This window comes from Haliotis rufescens, unplaced genomic scaffold (assembly GCF_023055435.1).
Source record: "Haliotis rufescens isolate VD_foot unplaced genomic scaffold, xgHalRufe1.0.p SCAF_13, whole genome shotgun sequence".
Classification (NCBI taxonomy): Eukaryota; Metazoa; Mollusca; class Gastropoda; order Lepetellida; family Haliotidae; genus Haliotis; species Haliotis rufescens.
The window spans coordinates 33,035,236-33,057,479 of NW_025963813.1; the positions used below are offsets into that span (position 1 = coordinate 33,035,236).

Here is a 22,244-nt window from a genome sequence, read left to right on the forward strand (position 1 = left end):
AAAATGTCCCATTCTCGCGCTTTGGTTAATTTTGAAACTTTTTCCTTTGTTTTTGTAGGGCGACAATACCCCTAGTAGGTTTCCATATCACAGGTTGTTGGGAACCTAATCGATCCCGGAATCCACAAGGGATCTTCATGAAAAGTACTACTACATTTATAGGCCATTTGGAATCACGTCACGACACAATCCACATGAGTCTTCGTCAGATTTTATTCATCATCATACATTATCATACATTATCATCATCATCATCGTCGTCGTCGTCGTCGTCGTCATCATCATCATCATCATCATCATTATTATTATTATTATTATTATTATTAATGAATTAAAAGGCGCGTCGGAAAGTCAACACTTGGCACTTGGAGCTGGCGGTAGATCTCCGCTCGCCGTCAAGTGGATGAGGCCTGTGAGGAGATGCAAACAATCCGTGAATACACCACACATGACATACTCCAGTGTAACAGATTAAATACCACTCATGTTCTAGATACAGGTACGTCATAGTTCTCATGAGGCGTTGAACTGATAGCCATGTAGCTTAAATTAGAGAACCACTTCGACGAGCTCATCTGGAAGGGGCAATGAAATTATTTGATACTTCAATACAGAGTTTGATACTGCGTTTGTGACAGTTGTCATCTTCCCGAGGCAAGGGAGTTAACCGACTCAAAAAATCCAGATTCCATCCTTGCCGAAATAGGCTGGAATTTCCAGACTCGATTGTAGCGCCACCTGTCGCTCATACTTGTTATGTCCCTTGTTTTTCCCTCCTATTGACCAATCAGATTCAATCTCTCGTATCACTTGCATTTGCTGCAAACAAAATGGATGCCCCCAGTCTTGACGATCTGATCGATAATCAAGATTTATGTTGTTATAAAACGGGTCTAACCTCGCGAGGTGCATCACATCACTTGAGCACCTTGATTAAAAACATGAAAAGATTTGCAAAATATCTGTCGACGGCCAGTTGCCGGATCAGATGCTTTGCAAATCCTGCAGTCGACCAACATCTGCACGCGTATTATGTGGGAACTGGATATCTAGTTCGTCACTCGATTTTGATTGGACTATGCATAGACTCGTTAGTCCAGCCAAAATGAAACTTCGGAATTCGAGGCGAGTTTGGCAAGGGTGGAAACTGGACTTTAATAGTCAGTTAATGCCCTTGCCTCGAGAAGATGGACAGCTGATGGAAGTTTAAGTGATTATGTCGGGTGACATTAATAAGTGCATAGTTCTTATATTGTACGTGAAACAACTGGAACACTGTTGACTGCGTAGCACAACATCACTCAGCAACAGTTGTATCTAAAAACGACAGTAAAAATTATTTGTATACAATAGGTTATTACATTCAATTTGAAAACACCCCATTGCTAACACAAGTATTTGCATCCTTTGATCTTTTATGTCATTACATATGCAATTTTCAAATAAGTTATTCTTGCTACTTCATAAACATGAATTGTGGCATACAAAACACAAGTTGAACGATTTGTAGGAAGATCCATTTGGTTCCAGACAACAATGTTGTGAGTGATGCTTTATGTGCGAGTTAACAGTGATATATCTCAACAGCTTGTAAATAATTGGGTCGTTAGCAGGTACACCGGTGATTGAAAGCGTGAACACCTACTGAATGGCGCATTCACTCACTCACCCACTGCCCACTCACCCACACACTAACACACTCACTCACTCGATCACTCACCCACTGCCCACTCACCCACACACTAACCCACTCACCCACTAACTCACTCGATCACTCACCCACTGCCCCCTCACCCACACACTAACACACTCACCCACTCACTCACTCGATCACTCACTCACTCACTCACACACCAACTCACCGAGCCACTCACTCGGCCACTCACCCACTCACTCACTCACTCACTCACTCGATCACTCACTCACTCACCAACTCACCCAGCCACTCACTCACCCACCCACTCATACACCCAACCATTATCCCATACTCCCATGCACCCACCGAATCACTCACCCACCCGTATACCCACACACTAACTCACTCACCCATACACCCAGTCACCCACTCACTCACCCACCCACTCACTCATTCACCAGATTACAGGTAGCTCCAGACGGTGTACACATCAAAGAGGTTTGTCCAGGCTAATTAGTAACTGAAATCAATCAGAACTCTCGTATACTGTCTACCTGCAGCGGCAGACTGGAATCCGGCGTTGTAATCAACAGCAACCTCATTCCCGACATAGTCGCTCCTCTTGTCTGTGTAACTGTCATTATCATCCGGGCCTCCAACTAGCGCCCCCTTTAGAACGTGGGGATTAGGACCCGGATCTTTGAAGGTTGTCCAATCACACGTGGCTGGTGGATCGGGACAAGAGCTGAATGAATCACAAATACAGTCGAATGCAGAATATCACATGATCACGCTTGGAAGCTCATTAATAAACTGGATTCATATTTTTACACACTGTCAGTCGTCTACATGGTTATAAACCTCGGCATGTGCACATAAAGGGTCAAAACAAAGAAAACAAACATGCTAAAACAATGACGTAATACACCCTAGTAAAGTAAATACAAATACCTGGCTCGGTGATGTGGCTGTAAGGGATATGTGGTTCCAAATCCGACAACGTAAAGGGTGAAAACGAAGAAAACAAACATGATAAAACAATGACGTAATACACCCTAGTAAAGTAAATACAAATACCTTGCTCGGTGATGTGGCTGTAAGGGATATGTGGTTCCAAATCCGACAACAAAGCTCATGTGTTGTTTGTTGTCACCAAGGATGTAGTTTATTTGACTCAACGCCCACTGTCGGTTTTCAAGTGGACGAATTCCTTCTCCAGCAGCGACCAGGGCAACAAAAGCAGCATTTGCTTGAAGAAGATACATGTACATCATCAAAATGACACAGACACGTTCAGGCGTACCAATACCATGGCAAAATATGTTAGAGAAAAGCCAGGAAAGAGTTTTGCCCGTAACCCCTCCTTCACATTTTGCCTGGGTCAGGGCAACCTCACCCTAACCCTTAGTCCTGCACCATGACCGTGGAATATATTTATTTTATGAAAAAATAATAATCTAGAAATGCATTCAAAAGCAAGTCTAGCCAGCTCAAGCTAGCTCTATTCTGAAATCAGCATAGGGATTTTTTTTATTTTTAGAGTCAAGAAGGATATTGTGTAATGTAAGATTTCAGAGACTAAATGTTAGTCTACCTAACCCTAACCAGAGACCATTATGGTCTCATTCGTGACCAACTCGTGTTAATCCGGGACAAGCCGAATATATAGCGACTCGTGTCCATCTCGTTGCCATTTTTGTGACCGGGTTCCGTCTTAGCGCAAACGAGCATACCTACAGCAATTGTCAACTCGTTGCGTAATGGTTCACATATATTTCCCCATATATTATATGTATTTACGATGCAATTTAAAGCACATCGGGACATGTGGAATTATACAGCATGATTGAACACATTTAACTGTGTCTTGGGTATATTTTTAGATGCAAGACATATGTAAAATCAAAAATTAATTTCTGAGGGATTCTTTGACGAAGAACTTGAAACCATACGCGCATTCTGATTGGTTTGTCGTATTTTCGCACATAACATTCATCGATAGGGGGACGAGTCTTCTTGCAGGTTACGGAAAGGGGCGAGTGGTGACGAACGTTATGGTCTCTGACCTAACACTAGCCATAACGGAAACCCAACATAAATGATGTTTGTTGCTTCTAGCCAGGGATTATGATTTTTATAGTTGTCAAGGCGGGGGTTAGGGCAGATGGTTTACCAAAAACCCAAACTGGCACATATAGACGTTACCACCTTGTCGAAACGTACGAGCACACAAAAGTGCTGACTAATACAAAATGTTAAGCGGGTCAATGATTCGCATTCAGCGGATCCTTGGACCTTTTGGACTCTACTCTTCAGAGAGAAGTACATGTGCATCCCACCTCGCTCACGCGTTCCCTACATGTACAGCAGCACTTCCTGCTTCATTGTACTCTCGAATATGTTTTTATGCTTTTATGTGGTTTACCAGAATATCTGAGAGACCCCCACTGGCTCCTGACCGCAAGGCCGCACGGGGAGTAGGGCACTGTACCCCCGGGTCTCCAGCTCGTCAGGAAGGTCTCCACTTCAGTTTTGTAGCTGGTGTCATTTGTCAGCTCGTACAACATAAGCTGTGCAAAGTACAATCTCATTAAAATCATATCTTAGTTCTCGCTACCGCTAAACAAAGATCTGAGGACATCCCTTTAGGGGTCACGTCAGAACGACCTTTCATTTGACCAATAAGAGCGTCGCTTACCAGATGACGAAAGTGACAGTCGGAATGTGGTTTCTAATCATGCAACCTCGAAAACATTAACACGGGGTATTCCGAACGATAGTTGCTGAATTCAAACAATCTAGACCATCTATTACTCATTCCAGAATGTTCTTTTGTTCAGGTTTCAAATTTTTAATCGAGAATTTGTCAAAATATGTTTCGAAGCGTAGTCGCGAATTTGAAATTAGTGCCGTAAAGCACGAGAAAGCTGCCTTCTGATTGGCTAATGTCGACTTCTTGTCGGTCATTCCATTGGTCGGTCACAGTTCGCGCAAGGTCGGTCTGGGATGTTCTCAGATCTTTGTTTAGCGGTAGAGAAAACTAAGATCTGATTTTAATGAGATTGTGCAAAGTTGAACAGGAAATTGTTATTGTATCGATAGGCATGTTTGAACAACATTCTTTTTCTACAATTGTATGTGTAGATATATATACCCTTTCGATATCCATATCCGTATCCGTCGGCTAATGCATGAACATTCTATTTTATGAATTTCATTCCAGTGAACACTGATATGAGCAACTTTTGAAAGAGGTCAGAGGTTACTTTAGGGACCGGTCATTTATTGTAGGGTAGGAGGGTTGGGGGTCCAACTTATTTTTGGATGACCCCCCATGCCCTGAACATTTTTTTAAGATCCTCCCTGAAAATACAAAATGTAAAACCACTTTATATTTTATTATAAAATGTTAATTTTACATGATTCTCCTCCAATATGTGTATCAGTTTTTGCGACCCTCCCCTAGAGACTGTTCCATTCTTTTGTGATTTTCTCCCACTGATAAATGACGAACTTTCTAACAAATGACCGGTCCCTCAGTCTAATACGTACTATCCAGTATTACATCATATAACGTGAGGGTGTGCTGACATTATGTTTACCTGACACTCCACAATGGAGTCGTCCCACGACAGTGCCCAGGCAGGGCTGGCCACATGGAAACTCTCTCAGGTAGGTGTTGTTCTTTGTTGCCTTGTACAGCCAACTAGCCGCGACACAGAGCTCGTCATTGTAGCCACTGGACCTGGGGAGTGGAAGTCGGTCACGTTATTGCACAGTATCAACCATTTTGTAAAATACCTGCACATGCATGATGAATATACGGAGGAGAGTTGTCTTCTCTTGTCAAATAATGATTATCACATCAAGGGACCTACTCCTGACTGTTGTAGTATATGAACCTTTAGAGGTCATGAGATCAGAACAGTTGTTGTTTAATTGGCAAGAAAAGACAAATGTTATGTATTTTTATATTATAACATTCGTGCGATATATGTATATTTTGTTTTGTTTGTTTGTTGTTAAACGCCGCACTTATCAATATTCCAGCTATATGACGGCGGTCTGTAAATAATAGAGTCTGGACCAGACCATCCAGTGACTGACAACATGAGCATCGATCCACGCAAATAGGATACGATGACATGCTTCAATCAAGTCAGCGAGTCTGACTACCTAATCCCGTTAGCCGCCTCTTACGAAAAGCATAGTCGCTTTTTACAGCAAGCATGTGTTGCTGAAGACCTATTATACCCTGGATCTTCACGGGCACATATATGTATGTGTGTGTATGCATCTCGGCGTATGTCTATGTATGCGTGTTTGCTATTGTTTACATGCGTCAGTTAAAGATGAGAATTAAACAATACTATTATTCTGTTGAATTTCATTTATCCCGACGTCACGCCGAAGACCCGGGTTCGATTACCGACATGGGCACAATGTGTGAAGCCCATTTCTGGTGTCCCCCGCCGTGATATTGCTGGAATATTGCTAAAAGGGGCGTAAAACCAAACTCACTCACTCACTCATCACTCATTTATCCCGACTTTCTCATTTCAAAAGCCTGCACGACGACGTTAGATGTATTGTTTTGTAAATAACAACTTTACCACTCGGAAAATCTCAATGGTGACTCACAACTATAAGTTAAATATCTTCTTTTGTCTCTTTGCTCCTAAACATTACCGCTCCGGACCCCGTCAATATAAAGGCACAAGAGGGACTCGTCCCTTGTCCCCAAACTGCTTGTCCACTGATGCGAGACTAGTCATGATTGTGTTTACCTACAACAGGTTATTAAAGTATGACACCCGAGTGAGTGAGTGAGTGAGTGAGTGAGTGAGTGAGTGAGTGAGTATGTTTTTTACGCCGCTTTTAGCAATATTCCAGCAATATCACGGCGGGCGACACCAGAAATGGGCTTCACACATTGTACCCATGTCGGGAATCGAACCCGGGTCTTCGGCGTGACGATCGAACGCCTTAACCACTAGGCTACCCGACCGCCCTATGACACCTGAAGGAACATAATCTAACGGAACTCCATTTAGGGTTATTGCAGAACGCGAGGTTAAGAGTATTTGTTGTGTTCTAAAACAATTTTGATGACGTCACGCTATGCGTTCACTGGCAATTTTGGACGTGCATTTTAACAACTATAGGTCACTGTGCAAAATTATAGAGAAATAATGTATCAACCGTGACATGGTTTAAGTCTTAGGAATCACTCGAATCTGTTGATTCTCATGATTGCTCCATTAATGAATGAGTGAGCGTTTCACGCCGCTTGTAATAGTGAACCAGTTATATCGCGGCGTGTCAGTTTAATGTGGAGGAAAGCCCGAGGTGATGCAGGTCGCAGACTTTTACCACTTCGGTGAAACCCACGAGCACGAGTATGGAGCTGACAAACCTTGATACATAATCGGGGCGAACTGTGATTCGATGTCTGGTGTGCCAAAGGAACGCAACTCTGCACAGCGGCGCCTTTAACGGCTGGGCCACCCGTGCTCCCTCCATTTCTACAATTTGTAATTATAGATAAATGATCGTGGAACTGAACTACCGACCAGAGTGATCGCTGACACTCACGGGTAGGCGTCGGCAGCTGCATCAACACTGTGGCTGTAGATACCGCGGTAGGTTTTAGCGAAGTTGTACAGAGATTCAGCTGAATCCAGTAATGTTGTTGTGTAGGATGGATCTGGAGCAAGAAGAAGATGCTAATTGTCTTTATGAAACCATAATAGTATATTATACTTAAGAGTGAATGAGTGAGTATAGTTTTACGCCGCTTTGAGTAATATTCCAACAAAACCACGGCGAGGGCACCTGAAAATGCTTAATTACTGTCAGCCTATTATAACCGGTGAATAGGCCTTCGGCAGCCAATGCTTGCTGTAAAACGCGACTATGCTTGTGGTAAGAGGTGACTAACGGTATCGGGTGGTCAGGTTCGCTGACTTGGTTGATACATGTCATCGTGTGCCAATTGCGTTGATCGATGCTCATGAGTTCAATCACGGGATTATCTAGTCCAGGCTCGATTATTTACAGACCGCCGTCATATAGCTGGGATATTGCTGGGTGCAACGTTAAACAACAAACATGTTATTGTAAAGTCAATGGCGATTTACGACAAGTGAAGTCTTCATAAACCAATAAAGATGTTCAATGGAGTAGTCTGTGTATGACAGATAACTGTCTTCTACCTTTGGATTGGAACAGCAATGAGCCGGCAGCAAGGGCAGCAGCAGTCATGCCAGCTACGTCACTTCCGGGTTTTGTGGCGGTAACTTTGAATGCCTTCTGGTTGGGTAGCATGTCCTCGGGCCTTCCCCAATAACTTGTGTCAAGACTTGACTCGCCAACCTGTCGCAATAGAGTTTCCGTAGACATTGTTTTGTATTGATGCTGTTGGTAACTCAGATATTCCTTATTTGAGAAAGTTAAATGCCTCTTCCTGACAAACATGAACTTAAGATTATACATGATATTTCTGGATTTCTTGAATAAGCATTCTACTGAAGCGCATTTGTAACCATAATAAGACTTATCAGTCTGTAAAGAATACATCTGGATATAGTAATTGGCAGTGCTACATAGGATAAACTAATGTACGCTAAGTAATGTAAACTGACGTCCAACTGAAAATATAAATTTCAGACAAAGTATAAATATTTTTTCGATGAAGTCTATCTAAAACACGTCCTAAATACAACAATAGTGTATGCAGAAAACGTTAATCGTCTGTTACATGTTTGCGAGATAACACGCGAAAAAGTGAAAAAACACGTGCACCACGGACAACTGCAAATGCACGTGCGGGTAAGGGTATAAAATGGTTGCAACGGCAAGTCAGACATCCACAGTGATAAAAAAAACACAAAAGAAATGCCACGACTCAGTCGAACAACGTGAACGAGCCTTGGGTATGGTACAGATGGGACCCAACCACGCCCATATTGCACGAACCTTCGGTTGCTCCCGTGTTGCCGTTACCAACTTGATGCAACGTTACAGACAGACAGGGCGGACCGCTGACAGGCCAAGAACAGGCAGACCCAGGGTGACCACGCCCCATGATACCTTCCACCTCCGAAATCGCTTCCTGACAGTGACGTCATCGGCGACAAATGCCTTAGGTCACAGGGATAGTCGACAGACAGTGGCCAGGAGCCTCAGGGCTCATGGAATCAGGGCTATTAGACCATACAGAGGACAGCTATTGACAGCGCAACATCGTCGTCTGCGATTGAGATGGGCCCGACGTGACTGGGAGAGAGTTGTCTTCACTGACGAAAGTCGATTCTGTATGTTTAGGGCTGATGGACCACACCCAACTTTGGGGGCTCTGACGTCATTCTCGGTCGCGGTATGATTGTCATTTTCAGTGTTGATTATGTTGATATATTGATCTTCTCAATACACTTTACTTCATGCATGTATGTCTTGTTGTTTTTGAGCAAGAGTGATTTCAAACTCTGGTAAAGTTTCTTTTGGACGTCAGTTTATATATATATATTATAAAAAGATAATAAACACCTGCACATAATATTCCTTCTTTGTGGAATCCCAGCATTTAAGAAAATAGTCCAGCGGCCACTTTATCATATCATACATATTATCCTCTTGTCCAGCCGTCTTGTAAGCGTCTGACCATTTCAGGAACCCCCAGGTCAATATAGTTGTTGCCGAAGCCATAGGAAGGTTGAACTTGATGAAATCCCCCGCTAAAACACATTGGTATTGACATCAGGAAAGTAATTTTATCAGTAAAACATACATACGCACGCACGCACGGACGGACGGACGGACAGACAGACAGTTTAAAGCGTAAGCTCGTCACGCTAAAATCGATTTTACTTTTACAGAACCTCACCATCATACCAGCCGCCGGTGAGGTCTTCACCGTGTTCACCTCGGTCAGTCAAGGAGGAGTCCCCGCGCCAGGATATGGGGTTATTTGCCGGGAGTTTGCCAGATCGTTGTGCGTCATAAAATAAGATGGACAATCCTAATAGTTTCTTGTAGTCGTATTTGGCAGTTCCCCCTCCCGTGTGCTCTGAAACATTTGATGATGTATGAATGAAAATTATTTTGTTACATTCGGTTATAGAGGCATACATTCAAAGAAAAGAAAAGTAAAGAGAAAAAAATATTTCATTCAAATGAAAGGAATTAAAGTAGACGTATACTCCACGATCGACGATCTCCACACCCTTGCAAGTCCGGGGGCACGGGTGGCCCAGTGGTCTAAGGCACTGTGCACAGTTGCGTCCCTTGGGCACGCCAGAAAGCTTTGATTGTGGGTTCGAATCCCGTGGTAAACGTCAGAGACCTGTATCACTTCGAACTCTCCTCCCACATTAAGCTGACACGTCGTGATATAACTGGAATACTGTTAAAAGCGGCGTTAAACCCAACTCACTCACTCACACTATGATCTATTTAACAACCTTTAAAGGAGTCCTGACCTCGTGTCAATTGACAGTCCCAGCAAGTTCGATTCTAGTCCATAAAGCAGTGCGTGTTTGTATGCAGACTCAAATGTTATGATATATACTACTCCAAAGAAGTTATGTTACACCCGATTCTTTCATATGAATATGACCGCCTCCGTCGTCTAGTGGTAGAGCGTCCGCCCGGAGAGCGGAAGGTCGGAGGTTCGATCCCCGGCCGCTTCATACCAAAAGACGTTAAAAGATGGTACTTGTTACCCTGTCTGGCGCTCGGCATTAAGGGGCTAAAACAAGGACAGGTCGGCTCGGAGTCAGTATACTGTGTCTGAGTGGGGTATTCATGTTAAACTGCGGCATGGTATCTCAGTGAGCTAGCACTATAAATCGGCATCAGTCCGGACTAGTACAAGCAGCCACACAAACACACATACGTACATGCACGTCGCTATATAAGTGCAAAAACCTTGGACGCGACGTTAAACCCCATTTCACCTCACCTCACCTCACCTCATATGAATATAGTTAATGTGAAATAATCGGGTATATACATGTATGTCTAGAATTAAATAATGTCCCCAGTAAGACCGAAACATTTTTAAGTTTTACACACTAAGAACATCACTCAAAACCTGGACTTGCATGCGGTGGAACCCACGAGCACGGGTATGGTTCTGACAAACCTAAAAACATAATCGGGCCGAACCGGGATTCAGCAACATCTCCATCGACAGGGATGCCGACAAAGAGTCTGACACGTGTCCCTGTGTGGAAACTGATCACAGGACCACAGGACCACAGGCTGCATGATACTGCTGATGGAATGCAGTCAGGCAAGTAGATTATCACTCCTATCTGAAACAATGACTGCTGCATGTTTCGTACCTGTGCCAGTTGTGGGTGGTAGAGTGAGTGAGGGTCTTGTTCCCGAGACGCCGGGGGGGAATGTTTGACCAGAAATACCTCCCCCTGTTCCTTCAAGATATGCATGGCCAGAAAGACTGTCAACACCCTTATTTGTGTGTGCTATAAACCCTTCACATATCTTGTCGCCAGAATGTTCCGCGCCATTCCAGACTTTGTTCTTGATGATGTATTCTGTGCCGTTGTTTAGCGATGAAACAACCTCAGCTTGGAATACCTGGAAATGGAAAATTGAATGAGCTTGTTAGCTTCAACAAACAGTTATATAAGAAGACGACATGATGCCTTATCTGGTTGCTGTAAAGCAGGCGTTGCCACCTGTGTTTACATGATCACTCACAGTCTCAACACCACGCTTAAGAAGAACATTCATCGTGTCTTGTGATGTTGCCTATCTGTTATTTCATTGATATTGCATTGGTATTTGGTGCTAATTCAATCGACATGTTGTCGTAGCGAATAATGAAGGTTATTGGGCAGATTGTCATATGGTATTAAACCAGGCCAACCACTCTTGAAGGTAAGGCGTGGTGTTTCCGTGTGTGAGAGAGAGGCGGAGAGGGAGAGAGAGAGAGAGTGAACGAGGGAGAGAGAGAGTAAGAGCGAAAGTGAGAGAGAGGGAGAGTATGTGTTTAAGAGACAGACAGACAGAGACACACAGAGAGATGGTACACTCACGTCTACTTTCAGCACTGTGTCACTGAACACAATGTGTATCTTCCAGTCGTGCAGTTCCCTATTCACAGGAACACAGAAGGTCCCCTTGTGTCCGGTTGCCCATGACGACGTGAATGTGAGGGGCGTGTCAGACCACACCCCTTGCAGAGTCCATAACATGGATAGAATTATGATCACATCTGTCCTGTGGTGAAGGCAAAACATTCTTGTGCGACTTCACACCTTTCACGAATATTCTTTGCTTGGGAATAGCTGTTAAACAAACAATGCCCCCTTACATGTGATAACTATTGCATGTATTGAACTGAAAGTGACAAAAAGACATCTATGCCTAGAAAATAATCAATCTGATATCTATGGACCATCTCCGTGGTGCAGTGGATAGAGCATTTCCTGAGAGAGGGGAAGCTTGGTGGTTCGATCCCCGGCAGAGTCATACCAGAGGACGTTAAATGATGGTACTTGTTGTAACCCTGCCAGCCATGCCACTGGTTCCCTTGTTAAAGGGGGCACGGGTGGCCCAGTCATTAATCGCTGTGAATCGAGTTGCGTCCCTTGGGCACGCCAGGTACCTATGATTGTGGGTTCGAATTCCGGTTCGCCTCGATTGTGTTTCTAAGCTTGTCATCACCATACACGTGCTCGTGGGTTTCACCAAAGTGGTAATCGTCTGAGTGAGTAAGTGAGTGAGTGAGTGAGTTGGGTTTAACGCCGCTTTTAACAGTATTACAGTTATATCGCGGCGTGTCAGCTTAATGTGGGAGGAAAGCCCGATGTGATGCAGGTCTCAGACGTTTACCACTTCGGTGAAACCCACGAGCAAGGGTATGGTGCTGACAAACCTAGAAACATAATCGGGGCGAACCGGGATTCGAACTCACAATCATATGTTTCTGGCGTGCCCAAGGGACGCAAGTCTGCACAGCGAATCGCGGCGCCTTAGACGACTGGGCCACCCGTGCCCCCGGTAAACGTCTGAGACTTGCATCACTTAGAGCGTTCCTCCCACATTAAGCTGACACACGGATATAAAAGGAAAAATTTTGATAAGTCTCAGTAAACAGCGGAATGGTCAGTCGCGCGACAACGGGGCAATACCCCGAGGGGATCCGGGTTAGATTTGGTCTTCAGCAACTGCCCACGTTGAAGGGACACACAATATTTACATGTAAGTAAAGATTATATATAACTATATGGCGATGAAACCGAGACGAAGACCTTTCCATGATCATGATGCAAAACGTCAACCCCGGTGAACAACCAGTCTCGACAAAACAAAGGTAGATAGGTGTTCCTCTGTGGGGAAAGGTATATGAATGGATCACTGAAAATCTGAATGGATCACCGAAAAGGGCCAGCATGTCACGCTCTACCGGCAGCACATGCCACGAATTTGCATAAAAGAGCAAGTTTTTGTCCGTTGCCAACGCCGCATTAGAAATCTCCGCTTAGGATTCCAAGAATATCTTAAGCATTTATTTATGAAACATTCGGCCAAGACATTGAAGAACGCTTGATTTAATATAAAAAAATTGATGGGTTATAAAGAGGTATCCCTTTTCCTACCGATACCTACTGATTCAGTATTTTGTCTCAAGTAATTAAAATAATGACGTGTCCTGTCGATTTCTAAGAAATTACTTGGTTGATTTCAAACAGTGAAAATATACAACAGGTTGCGATGAAATTAAAACATATATCTTTGGAGGGTTTTTTGACAAACATTTTGAAAAACTGTGTTTTGAATCATTATTTTGAACTATGAATATTTCAATCTTGAATTTAAGGAATAATTGTTACATTATAACAACCTGTGACCCTTTCTCGAAATGTTCTAAGATAGCGGACCTTTGTACCCAGGTGTAATTATGCGATCCACGTGAGCACCGTTTTCAAAGCGCTCTTGTCGTCACGGTAGCATGAAGATACACGTGTCTAAAGCTCTCGGTGCCAAATTGAAAAAAGAGGTATCTACTCCACAGTGGGACGACATAAACTTTCAAAACACAGTAGGCTTATCTCAAAACTTTAAAATATTGATCATACCACGCGTTCGCCAAGTCATCCATTTTAATTCAGTTTTGCAAAATGCGGCATGCTAAAAATCTTGAAATAAAGTAAGATTCTGTTGGACAGCACTCTTCGACTCTGTCGTCGCAAGGGAGAACGTTTCAACAGAAATGTTCACATCCTATTCATATTAGAATGTTATTGATCATATTATGCACCTATTCAGAATTAACATTCTGGAAACATAGTATGGTCATTATGTCAATCTGTGCTACGAGCAGAGCTCCGTGACTGAAATCTTGTTCTTACCTCCACGTCATTTCACCCTTATCTTAGCACTGACCTAGATATCAGAAAAGACGTTCAACGGCACGATGTTGTTTCACACACACACACGCACACACAACTGACCTAACATTGCGGCGTTGCAACAAATGAACATATTCGATTCACTAATATGATGTTCATCATGTCCCAGTTGCAATTGGCATGCATGAATTTCGAAGATTCATTGTCAACATTTTATTAGCTCTTATCTTACTGTTGTTGTCATCCTACGATATATTAATTTACATAAAGCGACCATTGAGTGAGTGAGTGAGTTGGGTTTAACGCCGCTTTTAACAGCATTCCAGTCATATCACGGCGTGTCAGCTTAATATGGGAGGAAAGCCCGAAGTGATGCAGGTCTCAGACGTTTACCACTTCAGAGAAACCCACGAGCACGGGTATGGTGCTGACAAACCTAGAAACACAATCGGGGCGAACAAGGATTCGAACCTACAATCATAGGTTTCTGGCGTGCCCAAGGGACGCAACTCTGCACAGCGATTCGCGGCGCCTTAGACGACTGGGCCACCCGTGCCCCCTAAAGCAACAAAATCCTTTCCATATCCAAACGAAAGTTCTGCATAAAGCAGACTCGATAGTACAATTCCGACTATATCATAAGCATGTGTTTATGAATCACTAACAAATAGTAAACAGGTATTGGCGAAAAGGTGAGCGTATCCTGCCCCTACGGTGGCACCTGTAACAAACGCCATGCTAGATTAACTATAGAAATATGAATGTTAAGAATGGAGTGTTAACGTTCAATAACGTCTTTTGAGTCCATATAAACTATAAAATAAATATTTGTTTTAGAGTATGAACGGCAGGAGACTGGGTCCGCAATATATCAGGATTGCGTAATCGACTAACATTGGAATAGGGTGATCGAGCAGTGTGACTGATTGTGTGTCATCATGCACAGGTAAGACAACAAACTGATAGCAGTTTTTCATACTCGACTATAGTGTCTACTAAGATATGTATACTAATCTACGATATACTAATCTAATAACATATGTATACTAATATACAACTTACTATCTACTAGGGGGCACGGGTGACCCAGTCGTCTAAGGCGCCGCGATTCGCTATGCAGATGTGCATCCCTTGGGCACGCCAGAAACCTATGATTGTGGGTTCGAATCCCGGTTCGCCCCGATTATGTTTCTATGTGTCAGCACCATACCCGTGCTCGTGGGTTTCACCGAAGTGGTAAATGTCTGTGACCTGCATCACTTCGGGCTTTCCTTCCACATTAAGCTGACACGCCGTGATATAACTGGAATACTCACTCACTACAATCTACAAAGATATGTATACTAATATACTTTATACTAATCTACTAACATATGTATACTAATCCACTAAGATATGTATACTAATCTAAAGATATATGTGTCCTAATGTGCTAAGATATGTATACTTATCTACGATAAACTAATCTACTAAGATATGTATACTAATATACCACATACGATCTACTAAGATATGTATACTTATCAACGGAATACTTATCTACTAAGATATGTATACTATATACTACATACTAGCTACTTAGATATGTATACTTATCTACTGTATACTAATCTACTAAGATATGTATACTAATATACTACATACTATCTACTAAGATATGTATACTAATATTCTATATACTAATCTACTAAGATATGCATACTTATCTACTAAGATATGTACACTAATCTACTAAGATATGTATACTAATCTGCTATATACTAATCTACTAAGATATGTATACTAATCTACTAAGATATGTATACTAATCTACTATCTACTAATCTATAAAGATTTGTGTACTAATCTGCTATATACTAATCTACTAAGAACTAAATACCAATCTACTAAGATGTATACGAATCTACCTTATACTCATCTAAGTTATATACTAATCTACTATGATGTGTGTACTAATCTCCTAAGCTATGTGTAATAATAGAGTAATAGAGGGTATCAGACGCGTAAACATTGCAGACAGAATTTTATTGACAGTCTTTTGAGAACGCCTGTGTCAGAATGAACATCAGTGGTTTTAACAGAAAGTCTAGCACTTGGCTGTAGGACTGGCAGGTAGACCACCGGTTGTTGACAAATGAACCAAACCTTAAACGGGGAAAAAACATTACAATAATAGTTTGATTGAAATAAGAAAGAAACATTCAATAGTGATAAAATGCTTTGCTTACAGTTGTTTGAGGTGTGTACCAACTGCTACTGGGGTCATGAATCTGCATGTCAATTGCAAGGTGAACCAACTTGGGTTCGTTTAACACTGGGTCATCAGGTCATGAATCTGTATGTCAATTGGAAGGTGAACCAACTAAGGTTCGTGTCACTCTGGGTCGTCAGATCAAAGGTAAAACACAAGAGAACTATATATGTCCTTATTCAGGGATCTATATTTCCTATTACACGCATGAACATGCATATGTATGAAAAATGTACACTCTATTGATAAAATACTCGTTAAAACCCCACGAAATAGCAAAGTGCCTTGTGCCATGCACTGCAGGGACCAGCTCGCGACGGAACATGGGCAACGTGTATTTTGATCATCGACACATTTCTCAAGATCGACTCATACAGTAGGAATACAGGCTACAAAGAGTTCTGGTACAATGTACATCAAATATTTCCACAAAACAAAGTTTTTCAAAAGCCTCAAAGTCATAACTTCAGAGATTTACACCGGACAATCTGAATATGTAGCACATTTTGTACGTACAATGGTGAATCACTAAATGTGTTTCTGGTATGAATGTTAACGTTAATGGGCGTTTGGTGGGCGTTAAGAAACTTTAACTTTTTTATGAGCATTATCGGGATAAGGGACCTTATGGGTGAAAAATCATCACAATAGGGCATTTCATTATAATTTAGATCTACAGTATCTGTGGCACACACAAATACAATCCACAAGTGACGACATCGAACATTGGGCTCATTTTCCGACTTATAACTGTTTATGCAATAATTGCAGTTTTTAGAAACAATGTCTGATGAATTGAAAGTAGATATATATGTCGAAAGGTTTTGAAATACTGTTTTTATTACATTACGAACTAACGAGAGAATAATACAATATTTTTGTACAGTCCGCACACGTCGTGCAGATGTTGACGTCAAACGTCTTTATGGCGTCACAACCCAATTGTATCCTAGCACCCATATTTGTTTCTACAGTTGATAATAGAAGATGCTCACAGAGGCACAAGGGAAATTCTTTTGAGGATGATGGTAGAAACCAATGTGAAGAAGTGTTCGACAGTACCACAAATGGACCTTCCTCATCCACATGCATCACGTAAGAAAACACCTTGTCTGATCTTTGCCAACGTCACCAGTATAGATCTCACTGGAACAGAGTTACCTGCTATTGCGGATTGGAAGCCGGCGTTGTAATCAACAGCCACCTCGTTCCCGACGTAGTCACTTCTCTTGTCAGAATAAGTGTCAGTTCCGTCCGGGCCTCCAACTAGAGCCCCTTTAAGGACGTGGGGGTTTGGACCAGGACTGTGAAAGTTGGACCAGTCACATGTTGCGGGTTGATCCGGACAGGAGCTGTAGCAGAAGCAACAGGGACAATATGGCCAGTTCGTGGATTGTTTTAGGCCTGATGGGTAGACTGCAGTATTTGGGTCCCCAAACCGAACGTTTTTACGTTTTTACGGACGTTGTCGAATGAAAAGCGTTCCACGCATGCGCAGTTCGTTATTTACGGTCATTTTTTCTACCGAACGCTGTCTGCAGTTCGGTATTTTCTTACACAGACTACACACAGGGGGTTCAAGGGGGGTATGGTTTATTCAAATAAATCGCACGAAGGTAAGTTCACTCTGTTTTTAGAACAATATATTGGGCGGACAACACAGTGGGGTTCAAGGCAGGTACAACCCCACCTTTATGACATTATAAAACTACGATACGGGGGGTAAAGGGGGCGGATCCCCCTTTTTCAAATAAATCTCACAAAGGTATAACTTCATTCATGAACGCATGTGGATTTCCATTGGAAAATGATCATTTCTCATTCAAACAAATATTTTGAGACTTTGAATTCGTCCTAACTGTCAAATAAGTCTGTTGATCCATCGAGACCTAGCTCAATTTCTTTTTCTGCTTTTTTTTCTTAAACGACCATTTTGCTTCTAAGTTCTAATCAATGTAAACACGGCTGAATAAAATGATCAACTGAACAACTGCAATATTTCTTTTCTGATAATGTTTTGAACAAAATAATTGTTATACATTCACGCATTCGTCCCATACCAATGCCACGATGTCTTCGCTGTTCTCTAACTCGACTCTGTTTTATTTATACAAGCCACAGTTTATGAAATTACAAGTTATGAGCGAAGTTGCTTTCGTAGTAACGAGTCCATATAAGGAAAGTCACGTGATCAGACACGTGACGTCTTACGTCATTTATGTCCCGCCCATAAACAACAGAAAGTTGACACCACGATAATTCGGGTTTACTTTCTATCGTTAAACTGTCGGCCCCCACAGGGGCGGAGTTTTAGACCAAACTTTTCACGTCCAGCTCATTTTTGTTGGTCCTTTTTGCTCTTAAATGCCCCCTAACGGATTTCGGCACGCGAAACTTTTACGGAAACCCCCGAAGTGGGGACCAAATACTGCAGTTGACCCGGCCTGATTCACTTATATAGAACATACATGTACGTACATGTACGTGTGTGTGATTGCTTGTTGTAAACTGCCGGGCAAAAGAAATATACACTGGAAACGTGGATTTGACCCAAAACATACAAACGTTATCAAAATGTTACTTGGCTGAAACACTGCAAATTTAATTAAGGTCCAAATCACATCGAACAACCATTTCCTGTTTGTTTCAGTTATAAGCCACTATCAAACATCGGTGCATACTTTCTTTTGTCCGGCAGTTTAGTCCAGACTTATGCCGGTTTCATATCGCTAGCCCACTGAGATACCATGCCGCAGTTTACGATAGGTATCTCACTCAGACACAGTATACTGTCTCTAAGCCGGCCAGTCCTTGTTTTATCCCATTAATGCACGGTGCAGGAAGGGGTTACAAGAACTACCATCTTTAACGTCTTTTGGTATGATGCGTCCCGGGATCGAACCCCCGACCTTCCGCTATCCGGGAATACTCTCTTTTCACTGCACCTCACCCTGAAATCCATTAACACTTTTCGGTAGCTGATCAAGTCCAACTAGGTCTTTGACAACATAACCAAGTTACAGTGAGGGGTTTACGTGCACTCAAATCCGACAACAAAGCTCATAATTCCGTTGTTATCCCTGAGAATAACAGGTTCTGAGAACAGTGTTGTGACGCTGTAACAAATATTGGGCATAAAATCAGGACACAAAGTTCAAATGTTGTTCGAGCGTAACAAGTTAATGGAAAGGTTTACCTAGCGCCGTGGTGAGGCTGTAACGGATACTTGGACCCAAATCCGACAACAAAGCTCAAATGTTGTTTGTTGTCCCCAAGTATGTAATTCAGCTGACTCAGCGCCCACTGTCGATTTTCCACTTGATCAATTCCGTCCTCAGCGGCCATTAAGGCAATGAAGGCGACGTTTGCTATAACGAGCGTTGAAAAGGTTTTAAAAGGTAATGATGGTACAGTTTTAAATGTTTCTTGTCGATATACAAATTCCATGTAGTGTTTGTATATGCTGCATGATCCCCAGGGACCTGAGAGTGCAGTCTGAAGGGACACTTTTCCACATCCATGGGTAAAAAAATACACTTTGAACATTTACATACTTATCAGAAGTACCACTTTAATATCATCATCATCATATGAGGGGTACGGGTGGACCAGTCGCCTATGGCCCCGTAATTGTGCAGAGTTGCGTCCCTTATGCGTTCAATGATTTGGGGTTCGAATCCTGTTTCATCCTGATTATGTTTCTAGGTTTGCTAGCACCAACCCGTGCTCGTGGGTTTCATCAAAGTGGTAAATGTTTGAGACCTGCATCACTTCAAGCTTGCCTCCAACATAAATAGCGTGAAAATTACAACTAACTTACTCACTCACTCAGGTGTCAGACCTACCGTCGTATCTGAGTGACCCCCATTTGCTTCTAAAGGCCATTCCACAAGGTGTATAGGGAAGAGAGCCACCTGGCTTCCAACTGGTCAGGAATCGCTGGACCTCAGTCCTATAGGTGACGTCACGGGTCAGATCGTACAGCATCAGCTGAACAAATACATGTGGAATACTTACAGAATCTCACCAAGTGTCTTTAGATATAGAATATGTTTATAATTATATATAAACGAGTCGAGTTGAAATCTTTTCATTTTTCATTCATTCAGTAACCCGTGTCTTTGGCGGAAGAGGTACAGCTAACCAGCTACATTGGCAGAGATTAGGGATGTTATTTGATTTTTATGTCATGGATACTGATGACGTCATAATGGTCGAAAATGCATTGTGATGCAATTTCATTGTAGCGATATCTCCTAGGATTGTAGTTCGATATTAAACCGTCATTGTCCTTGTCACAGATCGACATGATATAGGTCTCTGTAAAGAATAGTGGAGTGTCGGTGGGAGAGCGGAAGGTCCGAGGTTCGATCCCCGTACGCACCATACCAAAAGACGTTAAAAGACGGTCCTTGTTTTTATCCGGGGCGGTCGGGTAGCCTAGTTGTTAAAGCGTTCGCTCGTCACGCCGAAGACCCGGGTTCGATTCCCGACATGGGTACAATGTGTGAAGCCCATTTCTGGTGTCCCCCGCCGTGATATTGCTGGAATATTGCTAAAAGCGGCGTAAAACCATATTCACTCACTCAATCCTTGTTTTTATCCTGTCTGGCGCTAGGCATTAAGGGGCTTATGCAGGGACTGGTCGGCTCGGAGTTAGAATACTGTGTCTGATTGGGGTATTTACGTTAAACTGCGGGATGGTATCTAAGTTGGCTGACATTCTAAAAATCGGCATTAGTCCGGACTAGTATAAGCAGCCATACATACACATACACTAACCTTAGACGCGACGTTAATCCCCATTTCACCTCACCTTTAAAGAATGACAAATCAGAATGTATCACTTCACCGGAATCTAATCGTACACTTGGCAATGTTGGGCATTAATGCGCAAACATATGTCAACAGAGTGAGTGCATGTTGTTTTACCACAGTCAGATTGTATCATCTATCTGGGGCGGTGGGGTAGCCTAGTGATTAAAGCGTAATTGAAGACTCGGGGTCGAATCCCCACATGGGTACAATATGTTTATTTCTGGTGTTCCCCGCCGTGATATTGCTGGAATGTTGCTAAAAGCGGCGCAAAACTCACTCACTCACTTATCATCTGTCTCTGTCTTTGCAGCTGGTAAAGGTGGACATGTGGTTGGTAGCATGACAGCAACTATCTACGCAGTCAGGATACGGGTGGCACACACACCGCCATGTCGGACATGGTACAGCTCGATCCTCATCAGTCGGTTCTTACATCAAGAATGAGACAATGGAGACCCATCCTTCCAATAATCCATTACGCGGTCTGTGTCAGATGTGTGACATTAATTGCTATTTTACAATTGAGACTGGCTTCCACAGGAGATGTCGCTTGGGTGAGAAAAAGAAATGGAATTGCATAATGCCTTGTAGACCACTGTGACGTCCTAACTTTAGTTCGTTAAAACCATAGTTCGTCATAAGCATATATACAAACAAGTTACCGGGAGTAGTTTAAAATGTCTCGTCAGGCTAGTTTTAAACGTTTATCGATTCGAGTTGATATTATTGTTACCCAAACCCACTTGGGTGAGATTCTCGATGTATTTACCTGACACCCAACAGTGGTATCGTCCCATGAGTAGGCCCAGGGGGAGGCGGAACTGTGATAAGTTTTCGCATCTTCAAGGTATTTCTTGTCACGTGTTGCCTTGTACAGCCAGGCTGCCGCCACACACAGCTCGTCGTTATAACCAGTGGACCTTAGAACCAGGGGAAACTCACACGTGCTTTTACCAACATATAATCAAACTTGTTGATTTGAAATGGCTTCAAAAACGAGATTAGCATGACGATTCTCTTCGGAATAAGGACATTATTACAGAGGCTGAACGCTTTGACATTTTGTCTTGGCATACATGACTGTCACATGATCTAAATAAATAATCAGGAAATCCCGAAGTATCATGTTCCAAACCATCTAAAATAACCACGATAT

The 22,244-nt window shown here is 42.6% G+C and overlaps 1 pseudogene; it reads right to left on the minus strand.

Annotated features, from left to right (window-relative positions):
• Positions 1-263: 263 nt before the first annotated feature.
• Positions 264-22,244, minus strand: part of LOC124118173 — a 34,883-nt pseudogene continuing 12,902 nt past the window's right edge.